The sequence below is a fragment of the Mesocricetus auratus genome, unplaced genomic scaffold (genome assembly GCF_017639785.1).
Source record: "Mesocricetus auratus isolate SY011 unplaced genomic scaffold, BCM_Maur_2.0 Super-Scaffold_100004, whole genome shotgun sequence".
NCBI lineage: Eukaryota > Metazoa > Chordata > Mammalia > Rodentia > Cricetidae > Mesocricetus > Mesocricetus auratus.
In genome coordinates this window covers 18,159,329-18,182,294 of record NW_024429189.1, presented here as the reverse complement: position 1 = coordinate 18,182,294, position 22,966 = coordinate 18,159,329, and positions in this window count along the sequence as shown.

The window sequence follows — 22,966 nt, the reverse complement described above, 5'->3', positions numbered from 1 at the left end:
ATTATCCAAAACGTCACCAGAGAACTTGCCTTCTGCCTGCTATATTTGGACATGGTGAGGAGGTTGCTATGTCAAGCTAGGAAAAGAAGCATGAGCTCTAAACTGGCCATGCTGATATGTGCTCTTAAATTTCAAGCCTCCAGAGCTGTGACAACACATTTCTTAATAAGGTGTTCAATACACTGTATGAGGTATTCAATCAGAAATATTTTGTAATGTCATCTAAGAGGGTAATACAACAAATAAGATAAAAGTACTCCTTATCATATGACCAGATTCGACTATTTTCCAAGTGGTTTAGCTGCCCGTATAGATGTTTCAATTAGAAGGAAAATAAGTATCTAAAAATTGAGATTATAATTTAATTGCATTTCTCCCTTTCCTTTTCTTCTTCCAAACCCTCCCTTATGCCCTCCCCTATCTACTTCAAATCAATGGCCTCTTTTTTCACTGATTGATTTTGCATGCATATATGTATATGCATTATGTATTCATAAATATAACCTCTTCTTTCCATATAATGCTACTTGCATGTATGGTTTTAGGACTGACTGACAGTGGATGACCAGTTGGTGTATTCTTCCCTGGGAAGGCCACCTTTCCTCTTCCCAGCTTTCCTTGACTATAGTTCTTTGTATAGGATTGAGACTTCATGGGCTTTTCCTAGTCCACTTTGTCATGTCCATTGGTGTCAACATTGTTCAGCTCAATTTGGGTAATCAAGTTCATGAGACTTTATGAGTATAGCTTCTGATATTGCTAGGAAACACAATCTCACAATCTCTTGATTCTCTGGCTTTTATAATATTCTTGCCCCCTTTCCCACAATGTTCCCTGAAACTTAGGTAATAGAGCATTTTGTAGATGTATTCACTGGGACGGAACCCCAAAACTTTGAATTTTGATTGGTTGTGGTTTCTGTATATTGCAAAGAGAAGTTTTAGAACTAACTATCCGTCCATCCATCTGTCTATCATCTATCATGTATATCTGAGTGTGTGTGTGTGTGTGTGTGTGCGTGTGCTCGTGCATGTGTGCATATACATGATGTCAGGTGTTCTCTTCTTTCACTCTCCACGTTTATTATTATTATTTTAATTAATTATTATTGTTGTCATCATTATTTAGTCTTTCGAGACAGACTGTCTCATTGAACGCAGAATTTAGAACAAACCACTGGGGTTCTCCGGTTTCTGCCACGCAGTGGTGGGGTTACCAGTATACATGTGCTACCACACCAGGCTTTTTATGTGGTTGCTGGTGATCCAAGTTCAGGTCCTCATGCTTTCATGCCAAGCACTTTACCAACTGAGCTATCTTATCATCCCCTCAAAATGTATCTTTATTCCTGCAGCGTGTTTCATTTCAACAAATTGAAAATTCACATTGCAGACAGAGGTGTATTGCATGATTTATGTACAAAGTCTGTTTTTTTGGTTTGCCCTAGAGATGGGTGTGCTTATGCAAACAGAGATTAATTTGATTAGAAAGAATATTTATAGCATCTTAAAAATTTCTCTTTCAAGTGGGACTATGTTATTTGTCATTAAGTATTTAGGGCTAAATCAAGTGATTCTTAATTATCATAGTTAAAAAGTTACTAGCAGGGAGAGTTTTGCTTTCTTATTCTGCATCTATATAAATAGTTTCACTAACTTTCAGTGAAATAAGACTTTCTTGGCAGTGTAAAATTTACTGCTACATTTTTCTGTACCCAATTCAGAAGTGTAAAGTCTAACTGATACCCAAGCTTGTTGTCCCTATATGCTCATTTATTTGGGCTTTTTCATGCTATATAAAGTGATTATATATATACATATATATATATTTGATTTTTCCATTTTGTCTTGATTTTTCCATTGTTAAGTCTTGATTTTTTCCATTATAAGTCAAATGTAAACAGGGACAGTATGTGTTTTAGGCTTGGGTGGGCAGAACTGTGTTCTAGTATTTCACTTTTAGATTGAGAATCATCAGGAGGGGTCAACTTGCAAATGTGTTTAAGAATATTAATTGTATTGTTAATTATAACAGAGAAATGATCTTACTCAAGGAAGAGCACTCCCAATTGGTTATCTAATATCACACAGTAAGCCTTGGGACAATATACATACAGGTAACATTATACAGATTGAGCAGGTTGTATTAATGTATCCAGGAGTGTGTGTGTGTGTGTGTGTGTGTGTGTGTGTGTGTGTGTGTGTGTGTGGGTGTGTGTGATAACAATGGGAAAAAGGCCATAAATTAGAGAGAACAAGGGGGAGCTCATGGGTGGTTTGGAGGGAGGAAAGGGAAGAAAAGGAAGTTCATTATATTATAATTTCAAATACAAAAGATTATCATAAAATAGGTTTAAAAAGAGAAGTGCCAGAAAGATTTAAAAATGTAAGCAGTGTTTTTTTGTTGGCACAGAGATATACACCATTCTCAGTTTATGCTGTCATGCAGATCAAACCTGGGGCCTTTTGTGTGCTAGGCAAATATGCCATGCTATCAGCTGAACTATGTTTTAGCCCTCTATAGTTAATTTAACATTAGTTAATCATGGTTATCTCTGGGAAATGAGGGTGTCATGATTTTCAATTAAAAACATCATATATTTTTATATTATTGTACTGCTGTTAAAGCAAAGATAAGCAATAGGGCTTTTAAAGGTTTTTTTTTTGGTAATAGTTTTAAAGCTAATGCTATTATCTAAATGGGCTTATTGCTTACCAATGAAAACACACTCATTGATCCCAGCAATGTTGGCCAACAAACAGGGTTAACAATGGCTTTTTTTCTTTTGACTCTTACTATTTGGGGGCTTGCCACCCAGCTCCCAAATAAATCACACAGAGACTTAATTCTTTCTTATGAATGCCCAGCTTTAGTTAGGCTTATTTCTAGCCAGCTTTTCTTTTTTTATATATTTTTTAATTTAAACTTAAATTAGAAACAAGGTTGCTTCACATGTCAATTCCAGGTCCCTCTCCGTTTCCCTCCTCTCCTCCCGTGCCCTCCCACCAACCCCCCCAATATCCCCTCATTTCCCCAGGGAGGGTGAGGCCCTCCATGAGGGTGTCCATAGTCTATCATTTCATCCAGGGCAGGGCCTAGACCCTCCCCCAAGAGTTCAGGGTGAGAATGCATCTCACATTGTTGGATGGGAGTCCAAAGTCCATGTGTATTCTCGGGATGAATACTGATCTACTACCCAAGGCTCAATAGATTACCTAGGCCTCCTCACTGACACCCCCAGTCAGGGGATCTTGATCAGTCCCATGCTGGATTCCCAGCCATCAGTCTGGGATTCAAGAGTTAACCCTTGTCAGGTCAGCTGTTTCTGGGGGTTAAATCAGCCTTTGGTCATCAGTCCTCCCTCTCTGTCACTGGATTTCTTGAGTTCAGCTCAGTGCTTAGCAGTGGGAGTCTGCCTCTTCTTCCATCAGCCACTGAATGAAGGTTTGTTTCCCAGACTCTCTGGCCATGGGATTGTAGGCTGGCACTCCCCAGATCTATGTCTAAATCCATACATGAGAGAGTACATGCTATGTTTCTCTTTTTGTGACTGGGTTACCTTGCTCAGGATGGCTTCTTCTGGTGACATCCATTTGCCTGCAAATCTCAGGATTCCATTGTTTTTTCTGCTGAATAGTACTCCATTGAGTAAATGTACCACATTTTCTCTATCTACTCTTCGGTTGAGGGGCATCTAGGTTGCTTTCAAGTTCTGGCTATTACAAATAATGCTGCTATGAACATAGTGGAACAGACATCCTTGTTGTATGAATGGGCATCTTTTGGATATATGCCTAAGAGTGGAATTGCTGGGTCTTGTGGTAGGTTTAGTCCCATTTTTCTGAGGAATCTCCATACTGATTTCCAAAGTGGCTGAACAAGTTGGCACTCCCACCAGCAACGGAGGAGTGTTCCCCATTCACCATATCCTCTCCAGCATAAACTGTCATTGGTGTTTTTGATTTTAGCCATTCTGACAGGAGTGAGATAGTATCTCAGAGTTGTTTTGATTTGCATTTCCCAGATGGCTAAGGATGTTGAGCACTTTCTCAAGTGCCTCTCAGCCATTTTAGACTCCTCTATTGAAAATTCTCTATTTAGTTTTGTAGTCTACTTTTTAATTGGATCCTTTGGTGTTTTGGAGACTTGCTTCTTGAGTACTTTGTAAATTTTGGAGATCAGCCCTCTGTCAGATGTGGGGTTAGTGAATATTTTTCCCATTCTGTGGGGCCAGCTTTTCTTAACTTAAATTATCCCATCTACCTTTTGTCTTCTGGACTTTTACTTTTCTCTATTTATGTATATCTTTTCTTTCCTCTTGTTCCCTGTTGTCTATGTAGCTGGGATGCTGGCCCCTGATATCTTCCTTCTTTTCTTGTTCCGAGATCTCTCTTCCAAGATTTCTCCTCCTATTTATTTGCTCTGTCTGCCAGTCCCACCTATCCTTTCTCCTGCTTATTAGCAGTTCAGGTCTGTATTAGGTCAATCAGGTGTTTTAGATAGGCAAAGTAACACGCAAAGTAACAGAGCTTCACAGAGTTAAACAAATGCAACATAAAAGAATGAAACACATCTTTGCATCATTAATCAAATGTTCTACAGTGTAAATAAATGTAACACACCTTTAACTAATATTCTACAACATTTCTCTCTCCTTTTCATGAAGTGGCAGGCCTTTCAGAAGTTTTATGAGTCTCCTCGACCGAAATGATAAAAATTGGGTAGGCCAGAAGTAGAAATAAATCCATGTTCTGTCTAGACTAGAACTCTGTATTCTTGATCAACACTACATATTTGTAGGCAGAGACCTAGGTGCTTGTGCCGCTCACCATACCCATTTTAGGCATGGCTACAGCTGCATACAGACGTGTGGAATAAAGGGCTGAGGAGAAGGGCACTCGCCCTGAACTTGGGTTCTCATCTTCTTATGTAAGTGATTCCTCCCTAATAAAATAACATTTGACATCCATATCCTGTGTATGATAATCTTCCTCTTATAATATATTCTTTGTTTTATACTGGACAACTCCAGTGAATTCATTCTGAAGATGCTCTCTCTCTCAGTTTCATTTTGCATTCCAACTTCAGCTCTCCCTCCTCTCCTCCTCTCACCCATCTCCCTGCTTCAGTCTACTACTCCTCACAGGTAAGTGCTTCCATGAGTAGTGATCAAAGCCTGGCACATTAAGCTGTAGCAGGACCATCCCCTCTCCCATGCATTAAGGCTGAGAATGGCATCCCAGCATAGGGAATGGGCTTCAGCAAGCTAGCTCATGTACCAGGATCAGATCCTGGTTGCACTGCTCTTACCTTACTACCATCTTTTACAAATGATTGACTGTTGGCATTTCTTCCTTTGACTCATTGGTAGTCCTGCTTTCTTTCATTTCAGAAATTACTTTTCTGAATGCTCTAAGTGCTCTAAAATGTTAATGAGACAGAAGGCCATAAAATGGACATTTCCCCCAACAGAGTTTCCATGTCCAGTGGTAGCCATGTTATGCTCTCAGGGACATTCCCAGAATACTCATAAGCAATGGGCCATCACACATCTTTTCACAGATATACCAGGCATGTACAAAGATAGGTGTACTATATGCTTTCTTATATACTAGATAGGTGACACACTAAGATGCTAATATAAATTTGGCTTTTTTTCACTTATCTAAATACCTTCTGGAGCTTTCTATATGGTTCCTGTAGAATGCCTCATTCTTGTTAATAATTAAATGAATTTTGTGCTTGGTATGAGTTATGATTTATTTAATCAGTTCCTGGAGGTAGTCATGTTGTTTACAACCTATTTCTATTGACTGTGATTCTGCAATGTATGTCCCAATCAATTGTAATTATGAATCTTTCTACTATATGATTGTATCTATCTCCTTAAGTACTGTTTCTTGGTCAAAGGGTACATTTACATTTGGGGTTTTTATACTACCAAGTTACCCTCCAAAGGCAATGTATTGATTCATGTACTACCTCACTCTTCTGCCTGCGACTATTTCCCTGTATTCTTACTACCATAGAACACTACGAACATTTTTGGCCTTTGTTAATTTGAGGGGTGAACAGAGGAATCATGGAGAAGTTTAAGTCTTGTTTCCCTCATGATTGGGGAGATTGGATACCTTTATTTTCTAACAATAATTTCTGTTTACTCATCCATGAACTATAGTTTTCTCTTTTGCACATCTTTTTTAATACTGCTACTCTCTGAATTTTTTCTCAGTTTGTTGCCCCTTCTTGGTCTCCTGGCTGAGTCTTCTTCTATATAGTGCTAAGGCTCCATACATCTTACTTCCTGTTTGTAATCTAATGAATTCTTTCTAAGAGCTTAAGTTTTCCAAGATGCCAGCTCTGGTCCCTTCCTCAGACTATTGTTTACCTGCCTGCTTAGTATATCCACCTATGTGTTCAGTGGCATGTCAAGTTCAACACTTCTCAGGTAAAACCCTTGGGATTTCCTAGTTTTCTCCAAGTTCTTCCAGTCCTCTGGTGAGATCTACTGTCTAAAACTGGCTGATCAAGCTAAAACACCTATAGATATCTTGAAAGCACACAGTTGTATCTCCCTCAGAGATACAGCCCTCAGAATTTCTATCTCATATCAGAAGAGCCAACTGGTGTGAGACAGAAGAAAACAAAATCTAGGAACTATTATTGTCAAAACTGTTTTCTCTCAATAATTACTAATTTTCCTCAGACTTATTTTCATCCTTATTGATACCTATAAAATTTAAACTTTCTGTTTTGATATTAATGTTTAAGTCTTCAACAGTGAACAATAAAATTTCCTAACAGCAATCTCTGAAGTTTCCAGAAAGATGATGGGGCTCCAGAACATTGATCCCACTTGATTCAACATGATGTATTTTTGAACTAGTATACACCACTGAAGGATAGGCTTTGGACTAAAACTGCTCTAGGCAGTTCTGGATTAGCTAACTGAGATGGTCTACCTTCTTATAACACTTTGGCCAGAGCTTCAGATAAGAACTGCTCCTCAGAGACCAGCTACAAATGTTACAGGTAGTCCTCTTGAGACTTACCCATTACTTTATTTATTTATTTTTCTATAGTATCCCATAGAATCACCTGCACCCCTATGACAGCTGGAAGTACTTCTAAGAAAACAATGCCCCTTTCCCTACAGTTGGCTTATATGGTGTTTTGTTGTTTTTGTCCCAAGGATATGGATAGTTGTCACCTGCTTAGGGTTGGTTTTAAGATGTGTAGGGTTGGAAATGGAAAACGATGTCAGAGTCAGGAATGTTTTTTAGAAAAGTATAAAAGGGAGTGGATGGTATCAGATTTAGAGAGATCAGTGTATCTTCTTGAAAACTGTTTTAGCAACTATTAGTTATAGACAGCTTACATTGTTACAGATTCTTGTATAATTAAACTTAAGTAAAATTAATTTTGTATTCTTGTCTTGGATAATTTGTATATTTTTTCAAATTTGAAATTATATTTGTCATACTGTGTAGGCTCCTCTTTCTGTTTACAATGTTTTTGTGCATCTTTATCATATGTATGTTTCTACATATACTTAAGATATTTTGTATATTGATACAATTTAGGATATTTTTTATTATGCTGCACTATACAATTCTACCTCTGATCTAGAGATTTATATATGTATGTATATAGTTACAGATTTGAGGTCATTGTCTTTATGCAGCACATCTGTTTAAAGATTGTTTAAACTACATATGGGAAGCTTCAGTCAGTAGGCAATATACATTTCTGAGAATTACAGATTATAGTTACCTATGCTTCATATACCTAGTTATGTTACTCAGGTTCTCTATGTGCTCAGATATGTACCCAACATAGATATTTGATCTTCAAACACTTCAAAGACCTACAGAATATGGCATTTAAATGTTTTAATTATTCAGAACTCTGTTGACATGAGATACAATTGCTCCTGACAGCACTGAGCTATTCTCAAGAGTATAATGGGCACGAATGACACTCCATTTGGAGTTCATTTTCTTCATGGAAATACTGGCCTTTTGGGCAAAGAACTGCCCCTGCCTTGACCACCGACATTGGACATGCTGTCCTAACTGGGCTAGCAGGAGATAAGCATAAAGAGACTGTTGAAACTTGCAAAGTCAGGGTAGGACAGTCTTTCAAAATTTCCTGCTTCTGAGATGGTCTGTCAGATATTTTAGGCCGAAAGTTGGTTGCCCCAACAGTACTGTAAAACCTTGGGAGACTGTCCAGGTAGCCTGCTGTTTCTGTCATTTCTTGCTCCCTAAGAAGTAACCTGCAGTTAAAGTCATTTAAGGTAACCTCTCCACTATTGCTTAGATTCTTAGGTGGAGTCATTCTTGTAGATCTCTGAACATTTCCCTAGTGCCAGATTTCTCTTTAAGTCTAGGCCCTGACCGGAATGATGAGACAGACTTTGATGATTACCTACAGAAGGTCTCACCCTCCCTGGGAAGCAGAAGGGGGATGGGATGGAGGGTGTGTGGGGGGCATGGGAGGATGGGAAGGAGAGGGAACTGTGATTGATATGTAAAATAAGATTGTTTCAAATTTAAATGAAAAAATAAAAAAGAAGTAACAAGCTTGTACTTCCTGCTTACCCTAATAATGCTATTTTCCTTCTCAGGTCTTAGATAGTCACAGCTAATATCCTCTCTTATCTTAGCTAGAGCATTTAGGTACAAGATTTAGATTTTCTAGAATAGGACAGCTATCAGAGTCATCTCTGTTATATGCCATTACCCTGGGACTAGACATTTAGTATGTGTTTCTTGCTTAATGTTGTTCTTGCTCATTTTAGGTCTAAATTTGTGTATGTTTTCACCTTTCTTTCTCCTGGACTATACTTGTATTAGTTATCATTGTATGTAGTTTTTGTATCAGACTTTAATCCCTCTTATTTAGACAAAAAGGGGAAATGTAGTGGCATCTTGCTTTGCCAGTGAACTTATGGTGGTGTCCATATCCTAGGCGTGTGGCTTCAGGTGTGCAAATGTGACTCCTTATAAAGAAGAAGAGGCACTGGCTTGAAGTCTTGGGTTGTGGTGAGAGCATCAGAAGGGCAGAGGCTGTGACTTCAGGAGCAGGAAGTCCGTGGCGGTTATTTACTGTTATTTGTGTAAGTGCTTCCCTAATAAGTATCTTGGGTCTTGTGGACTAATATAAACCCCACATTCACTTCACAGTTTGATTTCCACAGTTACCCATATCCAAACACCATCCAAAAATGTTAAACATTGTGTTTAGAGAAAAAGACCACATTTATGTAAGTTTTATTTAGTTGTTACTGTTTTATCATTTTTTTAGTCTCTTGCACTCCCTTACTTACAAATTAACCTTCATCATAGGTATATATGTATAAGAAAACCCACCACATCATATAGGCCTCAGTACAATGAGGTCTCAAGTGTCCAGTGTGGGTCTTGGAGTGCACGTGCAGTTTTTTATTTCCTATGCTGAGCATGAACCCAGAGCCTAGAGTATGTTAGGCAGACACCATGGATCTATACTGCCAGGCCATCTGTTACTTTATATTGCAGTTAGCTGTAGTACAGCATCAAAAATGTTAGTAGGAAAATGCATACTTTATTTCTTAGTCTTTTGATATAGTGAATAGATAACTCAGTGGGTTGCTGTTTTCTATCAATGATAGTTAATAGTCTTTTATTTTTAAATGTATCATTCTATATTGCTGCTGATTCTTGAAAATTCCAAAAATTCTTAGGGTTTTTTTTATTGCTGTAGTATAAAAATATATGCCTGTGGATTTGAGAGGAAGCCAGAAAGTTTCCCTGTTCAAAGATACAGACCTGGTGTGGATATTTGAAATGCCACTGATCACGATTCATTATTTCTGCTATGTTCTTCCTTCATATAGTGGCAAACACTCCAGGGAAACATTGTACACTACCTAACTCACACCCTATTATGAAATAATTGGCCATGTCTTTATTTATCACAGGCAGCACTAGAGAGGATGTGCTGGCAGAGGACTGGTGGAGAAGAGCCTTCCTAAGGATGGTTCAGTGAAGTACATGCTGTTGCACAATCTCTCTTCTATCTGTTCTGAGAACTAAGTCCATGATCCATCTTATAAATATGAGTCTCTCAAATGCAAATTTAAGATTTGTAGGTACATAGGAAGTGAAATAGAAATCTGAAGTAATTACCCAAATTATCTCATTAGAAAAAAAACTTCATTATGGCTAAACAGGGATTATTTTTTTTCTGCTTAAATTATTCAACTGGACTAACTACATTAAAATTATCTAAAATTGCCTTGCTCCCTAGCTCACCTTATCTGTTTAGAGAGACAGACCTTAGGCTGTGTCTGCTTTATCCTGTATGGATTGATTTGGGAACAAAAATTCAATTAATTCTATTCGCAGAGGGCCGTCTTTGCATGGAGTGAATGGCAAGATGAACGCACTGGTTTTGTGTTGTCCCATTCCACTGCAAAGCCTGGGAGGGCCTGAGCTAACGAGCGTTATGACCCATTTCAGCTCGTTCATTGGCATCTGTACGCGTTTCCATGTGGTGACTTATTTCAAATATATTGCCTTCAAAAACTGCTTTGCTTTGGGGCAATCAACAATGCTAATTCACTGTTTTGGGAAGCAAAGAAAAGTAAATTGAGGCAGTGTGTTGCGGGCTAATATCTATGGCACATTTGCCATGCGCTTGGTATTTATTATTGTCTCATTAATCAAAAGTAGTGTCACAGCAGCTTCTCTCTAGGCAGTGTCATAGTAGGACACTATGACCCAGGTGCTTAAGCACAGTGCTATTCTGAAAGGCAAACTGTACAGTGCTTAGGAGTGCTGCTCTGGATACAGAGCTAAATAGCTGTGTGCCTTAGTTTTTCTTGCTGTCCAGTGAAAGTCATAACAGTTCCTTTCTCAGGGTTGTTTGGAGGGCATGAAATTTTAAACATGGAAACCAGTTAAAGAGTGCCTGGTACATGGTTGATTGTCTAATAAATACTGCCCATACTTTATTAACATTATTCCTATTGTCCCTATGTCATTGTCATAATGTCTCCCAAAGGGACTGTGTGAGACTCCTAATCCAGTTCCTGTTTTTACTTCTCTTTTCATCTTTAATGACCCCCACAGCTCCCCCTCCCTACCACATCCAGTGTTAAATAGTGAGATTGACTTTGGGACTATACATTTAGGCACAGTTATAAATCGAGTACAAGTGAGCTATTTTGGTCTAGGTGGTCCCATCAGCTTATTTCTTAATGTTTTTACTTTAAAAGCATGTAAATGTCATGATGGTGATGAGGTTTGTGTAGTACTCTTGGTGCTAGCATATTTTATATTCATTATCTCATCTGATATGGCAAACTGATGTAAAAGAGTGTGCAGATGTGATTTCCATTAATAGAAGTTGTTGCTCAGAGAAGAGAAAAAAGCTTTGCAAAGGACTTCTTTCTCACTTATAGGGAGGGGTTTGGGGTTGCTCATTTGAGATGGGAGGACAGTAGAAGTTGAAAGAAGAACAAGAAAGAGGTTTGGCTTTGCTCTGGGAACTTTGAACTGCTTGAGGTTGTGAATGTCATGTTTCAATATTGTGAACAGAAGGGACAGGAAAGCATAAGGGGAGAGAAAAAGGACATGGGTAAAGGAGGTTTATAGACTGAGAAGAAAATGAAGTGATGGAGCACTAGCAGCAATTCTTTAAGTCTGCTGACTACTCACACCTAAAACAAAACAGAATGGAAAAACAAACTGAACACCTAAGATGACCCTCCATGGCAGAGTCTTTATACAGGTCGTCAATGCCTCCCTTAGTATTTAATATAGTGTTGTTGAGGGCTTAATGAATTGTTCTCTCTTGAGTGAAGGACTTCCCTTACAGCAGCCACTGTGAGCTTAGATGATGGAAAATGGTTCATTTGTCTCATTGAAGAGAAAGGAAGACCTCCTAAGGAGTCAAGGAATTGTATAAAAATGATGGGTATCCTCTGGAGTGGTTGAAATTAGAGCGCTGTGGTCCAGAAAATAAACCATGCTTCAGTAGAGATACATTTATGGAAACATCAATAAATGCTGTGATTAAACTGCAGATAGGATTCCACCAGAGAGAACAATTTAACTACTATACAAAGGGATTTTGTTTGTTTGTTTTTGGTGTGTGTGTGTGTGTGTGTGTGTGTGTGTGTGTGTGTGTGTGTGAGAGAGAGAGAGAGAGAGAGAGAGAGAGAGAGAGAGAGAGAGAGAGAGACTACTGTAATATGTAGGGTAAAAAGACCATTTTAACTATCCAGATGAATTTCTCAGATTGATTAATTAAGTTCAAATTGTTTTAAAATTTAAAATGTAGTACTGCCTTGCTCTGGTGTGAACTCCTTACGTAATGGTTGCAACTTTGAAAGCATTAGTATGAATATAATTCCTTCTATTCAAGAACCAATAGCTATTGTATGGGGAGCACTGACTTAAATTGAGGATATCCCGAGTTCTTGTTCCTCAGAAGATGAAAAAGTCTGGATATTAAAAGACAATGGCAAGGGTCTGGGCAGATCCCTTGGCAGTTAAGAGCAGGGGACGCGGGTTCAATTATTAGCACTCATATGCTCATATCTGTCTGTAACTGGAATCCCAAGGGAGCTGACATCTTTCTGTCTCTGCGGGCCCTGCATGAGTGTGGTGCACAGACACACAGAGACAAGACATCCATACACATAAGGGAAAAAAATCTATAAGGACGTGGGTTCTGAAAGAGGTAAGCACAAAGGATTGTGGGAACACAGGTGCTAGGCAGCTGGGACAGTCTGCTCCTTCATGTCCATGGATCAATGGACTTTACCAACTGTGGACTGAAAATGTTTTTAAAGATTGTATCTGTCCTGACTACATACAGACTTTTCATGTGATTCCAGACGATCCATACAGCATAACGACTACTTATGCAGCATTGACATTGTATAACGCCAAGTATTGTAAGTAATCTAGATGGGAGGATAGAAAGGATTATATGAAAACACCATGCCATTTTTGTGTTACTGACTTGAGCAGTCACAGACTTTCATATTCTCAAGGGAGCCTGCAATCAGTTTCCTGAGGACACTGAGGAACAATTCTTCATATCCGGGGGGTTTTTCAATGAGACCAACTGTATTAAAAGCTCCTTCATCCTTATTTCACTCGTTGTTGAGCTGAAGAACTGAAGAGCTGGCACAAACTCCCAAGGGTGGTGAGCCCATGTGTGTATAGAGTTCTATGTGTGCAGTGCTGTAGAGACAGGAAATCCAGAGCTAAGGATGCTTTCTGGTGTGAAGATGCAAAGATAGGTGAGTCTAATCTTGCCCATCGTTTTGAACGAAGTTTACTTAGAATACCAGGGTAATGATTCCCCTTCCCCCATCAATGTCTGAGACAGGTGGGAGAGCTGGCCCTGGAGAGAGAGAGAGAGAGAGAGAGAGAGAGAGAGAGAGAGAGAGAGAGAGAGAGAGAGAGAGAGAGTTGTCCCTGACCCCCACTAGCTACAACACTTGGAAGAGCAGGCCCTTCATCTAGCCTGGGCTGCATGATGGAGCCAATCCTGTTAGCTGAGGTGTGGGTGAGCCAGCCCTTAAGGTGTGAGCATGGGTGAGCTGTCCCCACTACTTTTCTGTCATGTGGTGGTGTGACAGCGGAAGAGATGTACCCCTTACCCCTTACCACCTGCAACAGACAAGAGAGCTGGCCCTTCCCCTTACCAGCTGAAGCACTCAGGAAAGTGGGCCCTGCGCCTCACCTAGACAGCACAGCAGAGCTGTCCAGGTGATCTGAGGTGAGGGTAACACAGTCCCAATGCTGTATGCAAGTGAGAGCTGCCCTCATTACTTATATGACATGTGGTGGCATTGGTAGAAGAGAGATGACCTCTACCCCCACCCATCAATGCCTGGAAAGAGGTGGAGGAACTGGCCATGGGGGCATAAGAGCATGAGAGCCATCCCTACCCCTCACCAGCTGCAGCACTTGGGAGAGTGGTCCCTGTCCCTCACCAAAGGCAATACAGCAGAGCTGGCCCTTACCCTGATGGTGGGGGTTTGGGAAAGCAGACAGAGGATGAGAAAGCAGGAGAATTGGCCCCAGCCCTCACTCATTGCTGCAAGAGGTGAATTAGCAGGAGCTGGGTCGAGGGTGGGGTGGGGGGCAATTCTGGATAGCTCATCCTGGTGGTGAGTCCAGGGACTGGTGGGTAAACCAACCTGCCTAGTCCCAGAACCAGGGTTATGCCTTGGCCTGCACCAACATCCACCCATCTATGATCTGCTGTAGCATGTGAAGGAACTGGCCTGCACACCCAAAGCTATAGGCACAACACAGGGCAATAATAGGATATCCAGGAATATCCCTAGTGAGGGCCCAGCATTGTAATAGAAACCAGAGACCTTGGCGCACAGGGAAGTAGCTGTCCCTCTGGCATCATCAGGTAAACAGGCCAGCTTCCCGGCCTGTGTTCCAGAGCCTGCAGATCGCCTGGGAACTGCACAGAGCTCCCAATCCGGGCGGGAGCCAAGCACCCCAGACTCCAGATCTTCTCTCCCACCAACGAGTCCAGGAAACTAGAGAAGGCTGGGCGCACAGGGAAGTAGCTGTCCCTCTGGCACCATCAGGTAAACAGGCCAGCTTCCCGGCCTGTGTTCCAGAGCCTGCAGATCGCCTGGGAACTGCACAGAGCTCCCAATCCCGGCAGGAGCATCAGGTAAACAGGCCAGCTTCCCGGCCTGTGTTCCAGAGCCTGCAGATCGCCTGGGAACTGCACAGAGCTCCCAATCCCGGCGGGAGCCAAGCACCCCAGACTCCAGATCTTCTCTCCCACCAAAGAGACCAGGAAACTACAGGAGCCAGGGAGACCAGGGGAGTAGCAGTTTCGGATCAGGTACAACAGGACCCAGCATAGGGTCCAGGGGACCAGGTAGGAGGCTAAGCGCCCCAGATTCCTGTTCTTCTTCTCTACCCACGGACCAGCATTTGGACAAGGCATAGAAGAACCACCAGATTACTGGACTTACTAGCACCCACCAAAAGGGAACTCTGGTCCCCAGACCAGGAAGGGGCTCTTTCTGCACCCACTAGAAGAAGAGATGGGAAAGAGACAATACAAAAACACAGTCAGCAACAGAAAAACAAATATGACACCGCCAGATTCTAGAGACTCCACACCAGCAAGACCCCAATATTCCAATGCGAACGAAGCAGAAGAGAACGACCTTAAAAGCACTTTCATGAAAATGATGGAGGCCCTAAAAGAGGATATTGGAAAATCCCTCAAAGAAATGGAAGAAAAAACAAACCAAAAAATGCAAGAAATGGAAGAAAAAACAAACCAAAAAATGCAAGAATTGGAAGAAAAAACAAACCAAAAAAGGCACGAAATGGAAGAAAAAGCAAAGCAAAAAATGCAAGAATTAGAAGAAGAAACATACCAAATAAGGCAGGAAATGGAAGAAGAAACAAAGCAAAAAGTGCAAGAAATGGTAGAAAAAACAAAGCAAAAAATGAAAAAAATGGAGGAAGAAACAAACCAAAAAAGGCAGGAAATGGAAGAAGAAACAAAGCACAAAATCCAAGAAATGGAACAAAAAGCAAACCAAAAAATGCAAGAAATGGAAGAAAGAACAAACCAAAAAGTTCATAAAAGGCAACAAACAGACAAACAGATAAACAGAAAATTGCAAGAAGCAATGCAAACGCTGCAAGGGTTGAAAACTGAAATAGAGTCACTAAAAAAAACACAATCTGAAGAAAGGCAGGAAATAGAAAAGCTGGACAAACAGTCAGGCACTACCAATACAAGCATTACCAACAGAATAGAAGAGATGGAAGAGAGAATCTCAAGTGTTGAAGATACATTAGGAGAAATGGATTTATCAACCAAAGAAAACCTTAAATCCAACAAATCCTTAACACAAAACATCCAGGAATTATGGGACACCATGAAAAGACCAAACCTAAGAATAATAGGTATAGAAGAAGGAGAAGAAATCCACCTCAAAGGGGCAGAAGGCATATTCAACAAAATCATAGAAGAAAACTTTCCCAACCTTAAGAAAGACATGCCAATGAAGGTACAAGAAGCCTACAGAACACCAAATAGAGTGGACCACAAAAAAAATCCCTCGCCACATAATAATCAAGACCCCAAACATACAGAATAAAGAAAGAATATTAAGAGCAGCTAAGGAAAAAGGTCAAGTAACATATAAAGGCACACCTATCAGAATTACACCTGATTTCTCCATGGAAACTCTGAAAGCCAGAAGGTCCTGGATAGATATTCTACCTACACTAAGAGACCATGGATGCCAGCCCAGACTACTATACCCGGCAAAGCTCTCAATCACTATAGACGGAGAAAACAAGATATTCCATGACAAAACTAGATTCAACCAATATGTGTCCACTAACCCAGCCCTACAGAAAATTTTGGAAGGAAAACTCCAACCCAAGGAAGCTAACTACAACCAGAAAAACATAAGCATTAGAGAATCCCTCTCTACCAACAGCCAAAAGAACAAAGGGGCGAAATTCCACCCATAATTCCACCAACAACAACCATCGCAAATCGAAGAAGGATGAGCAATCAATGGTCATTAATATCCCTCAATATTAACGGCCTTAACTCACCCATAAAAAGACACAGACTAGCAGAATGGATTCGAAGACAGAACCCTTCCTTCTGCTGCATACAAGAAACACACCTCACCCTCAAAGACAGACATTACTTGATAGTTAAAGGTTGGGAAAAAATTTTTCAATCAAATGGACCCAAGAAACAAGCAGGGGTAGCAATCCTAATATCTAACAAACTAGACTTTAAAATAAAATCAATCAAAAGAGATGAAGGAGGTCATTACATACTCATCACAGGTGAAACCCACCAAGATGAAGTGTCTATCCTGAACATCTATGCCCCCAATACAAAGGCATCCACATTCGTTAAAGAAACATTATTAGAACTTAAATCTCATCTAAAGCCCCACACAGTTATAGTGGGAGATTTCAACACACCACTCTCACCACTAGACAAGAATACCAGACAGAAACTCAACAAAGAAGCAAAGGGTCTAATAGAAGTAATGACCCAACTGGGATTAACAGATATCTATAGAACATTTCATCCACATAAAAAAGAATATACCTTCTTCTCACCACCACATGGAACCTTCTCAAAAATCGACCACATACTTGGCAACATATCAAACCTCAGCAACTACAAAAAAATTGGAATAACTCCATGCATCTTATCAGACCACCATGCCTTAAAATTAGAATTCAACAACAACACAAATTGCAGAAAACCTACAAACTCATGGAAATTGAATAATGCTCAACTGTACCATCCCTGGGTCAAAGAGGAAATAAAAAAGAAATTAAAGACTTCCTCGAATTCAATGAGAATGAAGACACAACATACCCAAACCTATGGGACACTTTGAAAGCAGTGCTACGGGGAAGTTCATAGCACTAAGTGCTCACATGAAGAAACAGGAAAACAGTTATACCAGAGAATTAACATCACAGCTAAAAGCTCTAGAACACAAAGAAGCAAACTCCCCAGGAGGAGTAGACGCCAGGAAATAATCAAATTGGGGGCTGAAATCAACAAAGTAGAAACCAGGAAAACAATACAAAGAATCAATGCAACGAAGAGTTGGTTCTTTGAGAAAGTCAACAAGATAGACAAACCTTTGTCCAAACTTACCAAACAGCAGAGAGTGAACACGCAAATTAACAAAATCAGAAATGAAAAGGGGGACATAACAACAGACTCTGAGGAAATCCAGAGAATCATTAGGTCATACTTTGAAAACCTGTACTCCACAAAATTCGAAAATTTAAAGGAAATGGATGACTTCCTGGACAGCTATCAATTGCCAAAACTAAATCAAGAACAGATAAGCAATTTAAATAGACCTATAACCCCTATGGAAATAGAAGCTGTCATCAAAAGTCTCCCAACCAAAAAAAGTCCAGGTCCAGATGGCCTCAGTGCAGAATTCTACCACAAATTCAAAGAACAGCTTATACCAATTCTTCTCAAAGTGTTCCACACAATAGAAGCAGAAGGGTCTTTGCCAAACTCTTTCTATGAGGCTTCAATAACCTTGATCCCCAAGCCACACAAAGATACAACCAAGAAAGAGAACTTCAGACCAATATCCCTCATGAACATTGATGCAAAAATACTCAATAAAATACTGGCAAATCGGATCCAAGAACACATCAAAACAATCATTCACCATGATCAAGTAGGTTTCATCCCAGGGATGCAGGGATGGTTCAACATACGAAAATCCATCAACGTAATCCACCATATAAACAAGCTGAAAAACAAAAATCACATGATCATCTCACTAGATGCTGAAAAAGCCTTTGACAAAATCCAACACCCCTTCATGATAAAGGTCTTGGAGAGATCTGGGATAACAGGGACATACTTAAACATAATAAAAGCCATATACAGTAAACCAACAGCCAACATCAAACTAAATGGACAGAAACTCAACGCAATTCCTCTAAAATCAGGAACAAAACAAGGCTGTCCACTCTCTCCATACCTTTTCAACATGGTACTTGAAGTTCTAGCTATAGCCATACGACAACAAAGGGGGATCAAGGGGATACAAATTGGGAAGGAAGAAGTCAAACTTTCACTGTTTGCAGACGATATGATAGTTTACATCAATGACCCAAAGAACTCTACCAAGGAACTCTTACAGCTGATTAACACCTTCAGCAAAGTGGCAGGTTACAAGATCAACTCAAGAAAGTCAGTAGCCCTACTATATACAGATGATAAAAGGGCTGAAAGAGAAATCAGAGAAACATCGCCCTTTACAATTGCCACAAACAACATAAAATACCTTGGGGTAACGCTAACCAAACAAGTGAAAGACCTGTATCGTAAGAACTTTGAATCTTTAAAGAAAGAAATTAAAGAAGCCCTCAGAAAATGGAAAGATCTCCCATGCTCTTGGATAGGTAGGATCAATGTAGTAAAAATGGCAATCCTGCCAAAAGCAATCTACAGATTCAATGCTATCCCCATTAAAATCCCAGCACAATTCTTCACAGACCTTGAAAGAACAATAATCAATTTTGTATGGAAAAACAAAAGACCCAGGATAGCCAAAACAACCCTGTTCAACAAGGCAACGTCCGAAGGCATCACTATCCCTGACCTCAAGCTCTATTATAGAGCTATAGTCCTGAAAACAGCTTGGTATTGGCACAAAAATAGACAGGCAGACCAATGGAATCGAATTGAAAATCCGGGTATCAACCCACACACGTACGAACATCTGATCTTTGACAAAGAAGCTAAAAATATACAATGGAATAAAGAAAGCATCTTCAACAAATGGTGCTGGCATAATTGGAGACTGGCATGTAGAAAAATGCGGATCGATCCATGTTTATCGCCATGCACAAAACTTAAGTCCAAATGGATCAAAGACCTCAACATAAATCCAGCCACACTGAACCTCTTAGAAGAGAAAGTGGGTGGTACCCTTGAACGAATTGGTACAGGAGACAGCTTCCTGAACATAACACCAGTAGCACAGACAGTGAGATCAACAATTAATAAATGGGACCTACTGAAACTGAGAAGCTTCTGTAAGGCAAAGGACACAGTCAGCAAGACAAAAAGGCAGCCCACAGAATGGGAAAAAATATTCACTAATCCCACATCTGACAGAGGGTTGATCTCCAAAATTTACAAAGAACTCAAGAAGCAAGTCTCCAAAACAGCAAAGGACCCAATTAAGAAGTGGGCTGCAGAACTAAATAGAGAGTTTTCAATAGAGGAGTCTAAAATGGCTGAGAGGCACTTGAGAAAGTGCTCAACATCCTTAGCCATCCGGGAAATGCAAATCAAAGCAACTCTGAGATACCATCTCACTCCTGTCAGAATGGCTAAAATCAAAAACACCAATGACAATTTATGCTGGAGAGGATGTGGTGAAAGGGGGACACTCCTCCATTGCTGGTGGGAGTGCCAACTGGTTCAGCCACTTTGGAAAGCAGTATGGAGATTCCTCAGAAAAATGGGAATAAACCTACCACAAGACCCAGCAACTGCACTCTTAGGCATATATCCAAAAGATGCCCATTCATATAACAAAGATGTCTGTTCCACTATGTTCATAGCAGCTTTATTTGTAATAGCCAGAACTTGGAAGCAACCTAGATGTCCCTCAACCAAAGAGTGGATAGAGAAAATGTGGTACATCTACACATTGGAGTACTATTCAGCAGAAAAAAATAATGGAATCATGAGATTCGCAGGCAAATGGATGACACTAGAAGAAACCATCCTGAGTGAGGTAACCCAGTCACAAAAAGAGAAGCATGGCAGGTACTCTCTCATATATGGATTTTAGACATAGATCTGGGGAGTGCCAGCCTACAATCCTATTGCCAGAGAGTCTGGGAAATAGAAACTTCATTTACTGGCTGGTTAAGTACTGAGCTGAACTCAAGAAAGCCAGTAACAGAGAGGGAGGACTGATGATCAAAGGGATTAAGACTGGGCTGGTTGAACCCCCAGAAACAGCTGACCAGACAAATGTTAACTCTTGAATCCCAGGCATCAGCCTGGGAATCCAGCATGGGACTGATCAAGACCCCCTGAATCTGGGTGTCAGTGAGGAGGCCTAGGTAATCTATTGAGCCTTGGACAGCAGATCAGTACCCATCCCAAGTATACACACGGTCTCTGGACTCCCATAGAACAATGTGAGGTGCACTCTCACCCTGAACTCTTGGGGAAGGGTCTAGGCCCTGCCCTATATGAAATGACAGACTATGGACACCCCCATGGAGGGCCTCACCCTCCCTGGGGGAATGAGGGGATAACGGGGGGGGGATGGGGGGGAGGGCACGGGAGCAGGGGAGGGAAAGGGAGAGGGACCTCGTACTGACTTGTGAAGCAACCTTGTTTCTTATCTAAATTTAAAATGGAAAATAAAAAAAATATTAATAAAAAAAAAGAAACCAGAGACCTTAAACCATTGCAATGACTCTTTGCAATGAACACTGCAACTGAAAATACATGGACAAAGGGATTTACTGTGTCACACTGAAGCGTCCATGACAAAATTTAAAATTTCCCCCTTTCCTTCCTTTTTGCTCTTAAATTTTGTTTTAATTTGGGGGGGGTTGCAGGGGCAGAGGGCAGATGTAGAGGGACAGGGGAATGAATGGGATCAAGACACATGATATAAAAGACTCATGAAACAAATAAAAAGAAAGTTAAATAAAAGAAAAAGAACACCAGGGCAATGGGGGCAGGAGTCCAAAAGGATAGGAGCAGAAAGGCTGTACAATCATTTTTAGATAATACCCTCAGGGCTCCTGGGTGAGGCTTGGATTGGGAAGAGGCTATGTTACTGAGGGCAGTGGGGAGATGTTGGGAGAAGTCTACAGGGGACATGATGGCAGTGATGGACAGCAGGGACAGTCTTGAAAGATAGTGAAGTAGAAGTTATAACTTGATATGGGGGGGTGGAGGAGATGGGGTAGAGAGAGGAAAGAGGGGAACTCTTCTTCAGGCTTAAGAACTTCTGTGTTTCTTTTCCTAAGGGAGGGAGCCCTGGTGAGCAGGGGGTATGAGGTAGATGGCCAGCCTGGCTAAGGTTGCTTCCTGCAGGAAAGATCCCCTGGGACTGACACCACCTGTGATGGCTAATGTCTTCGTGCTGTCTTCTTCAGTTCCTGACAACTACCTGTGACACACTGCTTTGGCCATTCCTGTCTCTTTCTCTCCTCCCTGCCCTCCCCCCATGCCTGGTGCTGCTCATCTCTCCTCACCCAGCTCAACTAATGCTTTTTCCCACCCCTCCCCCTTCCACTCCTCCAGAGAACCCCCACAACATGTGGTTACAACAGAGAACAAATACTGAACCAACACTTTTGCTAAACAGCTTGACTGCTTTGTGGACAGGGATTTGTCAACACATCTGTTCTAAAGGATTTTCTTTTAATAGATTTTTGTGGAAACCAGATCAGCAAAGCATGGTTACTATGGCCTGCCCCCAGAGACCTGGGAACTGCTGTAGTAAGCAGAACTGATTAAATGATACTTTACCTGTTTACAGTGAAACTCAAACTCTGTTCTTGAAAATTACCTCCATTGCTTGGCCAAAGGCAACTGAGGAGAGGAATATACTATTTGACATATTCTAGGACTGTGATCTGAAATCTCTGTCTAAAGACAATGGGCTCCCTCTTTAGTCAGAATAATGCACCGTTTAGAGCAGAGAAGGCCTGGAAAGGGAATAGCAAAGCTTTCACATTAGTGCAACAGAAAGCACTACCAGATAAAGAACTAAGGTATGGGCCAAGCAGATGACATCTGGATCAACCCTGGGTACACATGCATTTCTCAGCCATATCCTTTTGAGATGCGGGACAAGTCAGTGTTCTAATTCTAAGATAACGTTCGTTAGATGCTTGGCCTTCTGAGTAAATGTTATCCCACCTCAGGAACCTTTTGAGATGAGTAGATTCTGCCAACCATTATCCTTTTATGGTAGAAGACATGTTTTGTCTTCACCCCGATCATAGATGCAGCCCCTGGAGACAGTATGGTAGGTATCCTGCCACTGTGATTTCAAGCAGAGATTTTAGGCGAGTAGAATATAGCTTACCCTGTCCTCTATCACTTGCTTCCTACCATTGTGGTTTTAGGCAAGTTCTTCAGCTTCTCTGAGCCTGGAAATCACCAGCCTTTACAAGAAGAATAGCATAACTTACATCATTGCTTTGCACTTAAACGGTAACTGAACTGCTGCATCCCTTGGCACATAAGGGAAGTTTAGTAAATGTGGCTGAATGATTAGTGGGTATCTGATGGGAAGACATGGTTGGAACTCATGGGTATACCTTGTTACAGAAAGCACTGGGAAATATGGATATTTTCATACCGTGTATTTAAGCAACTGGTTTTGTCATGATGA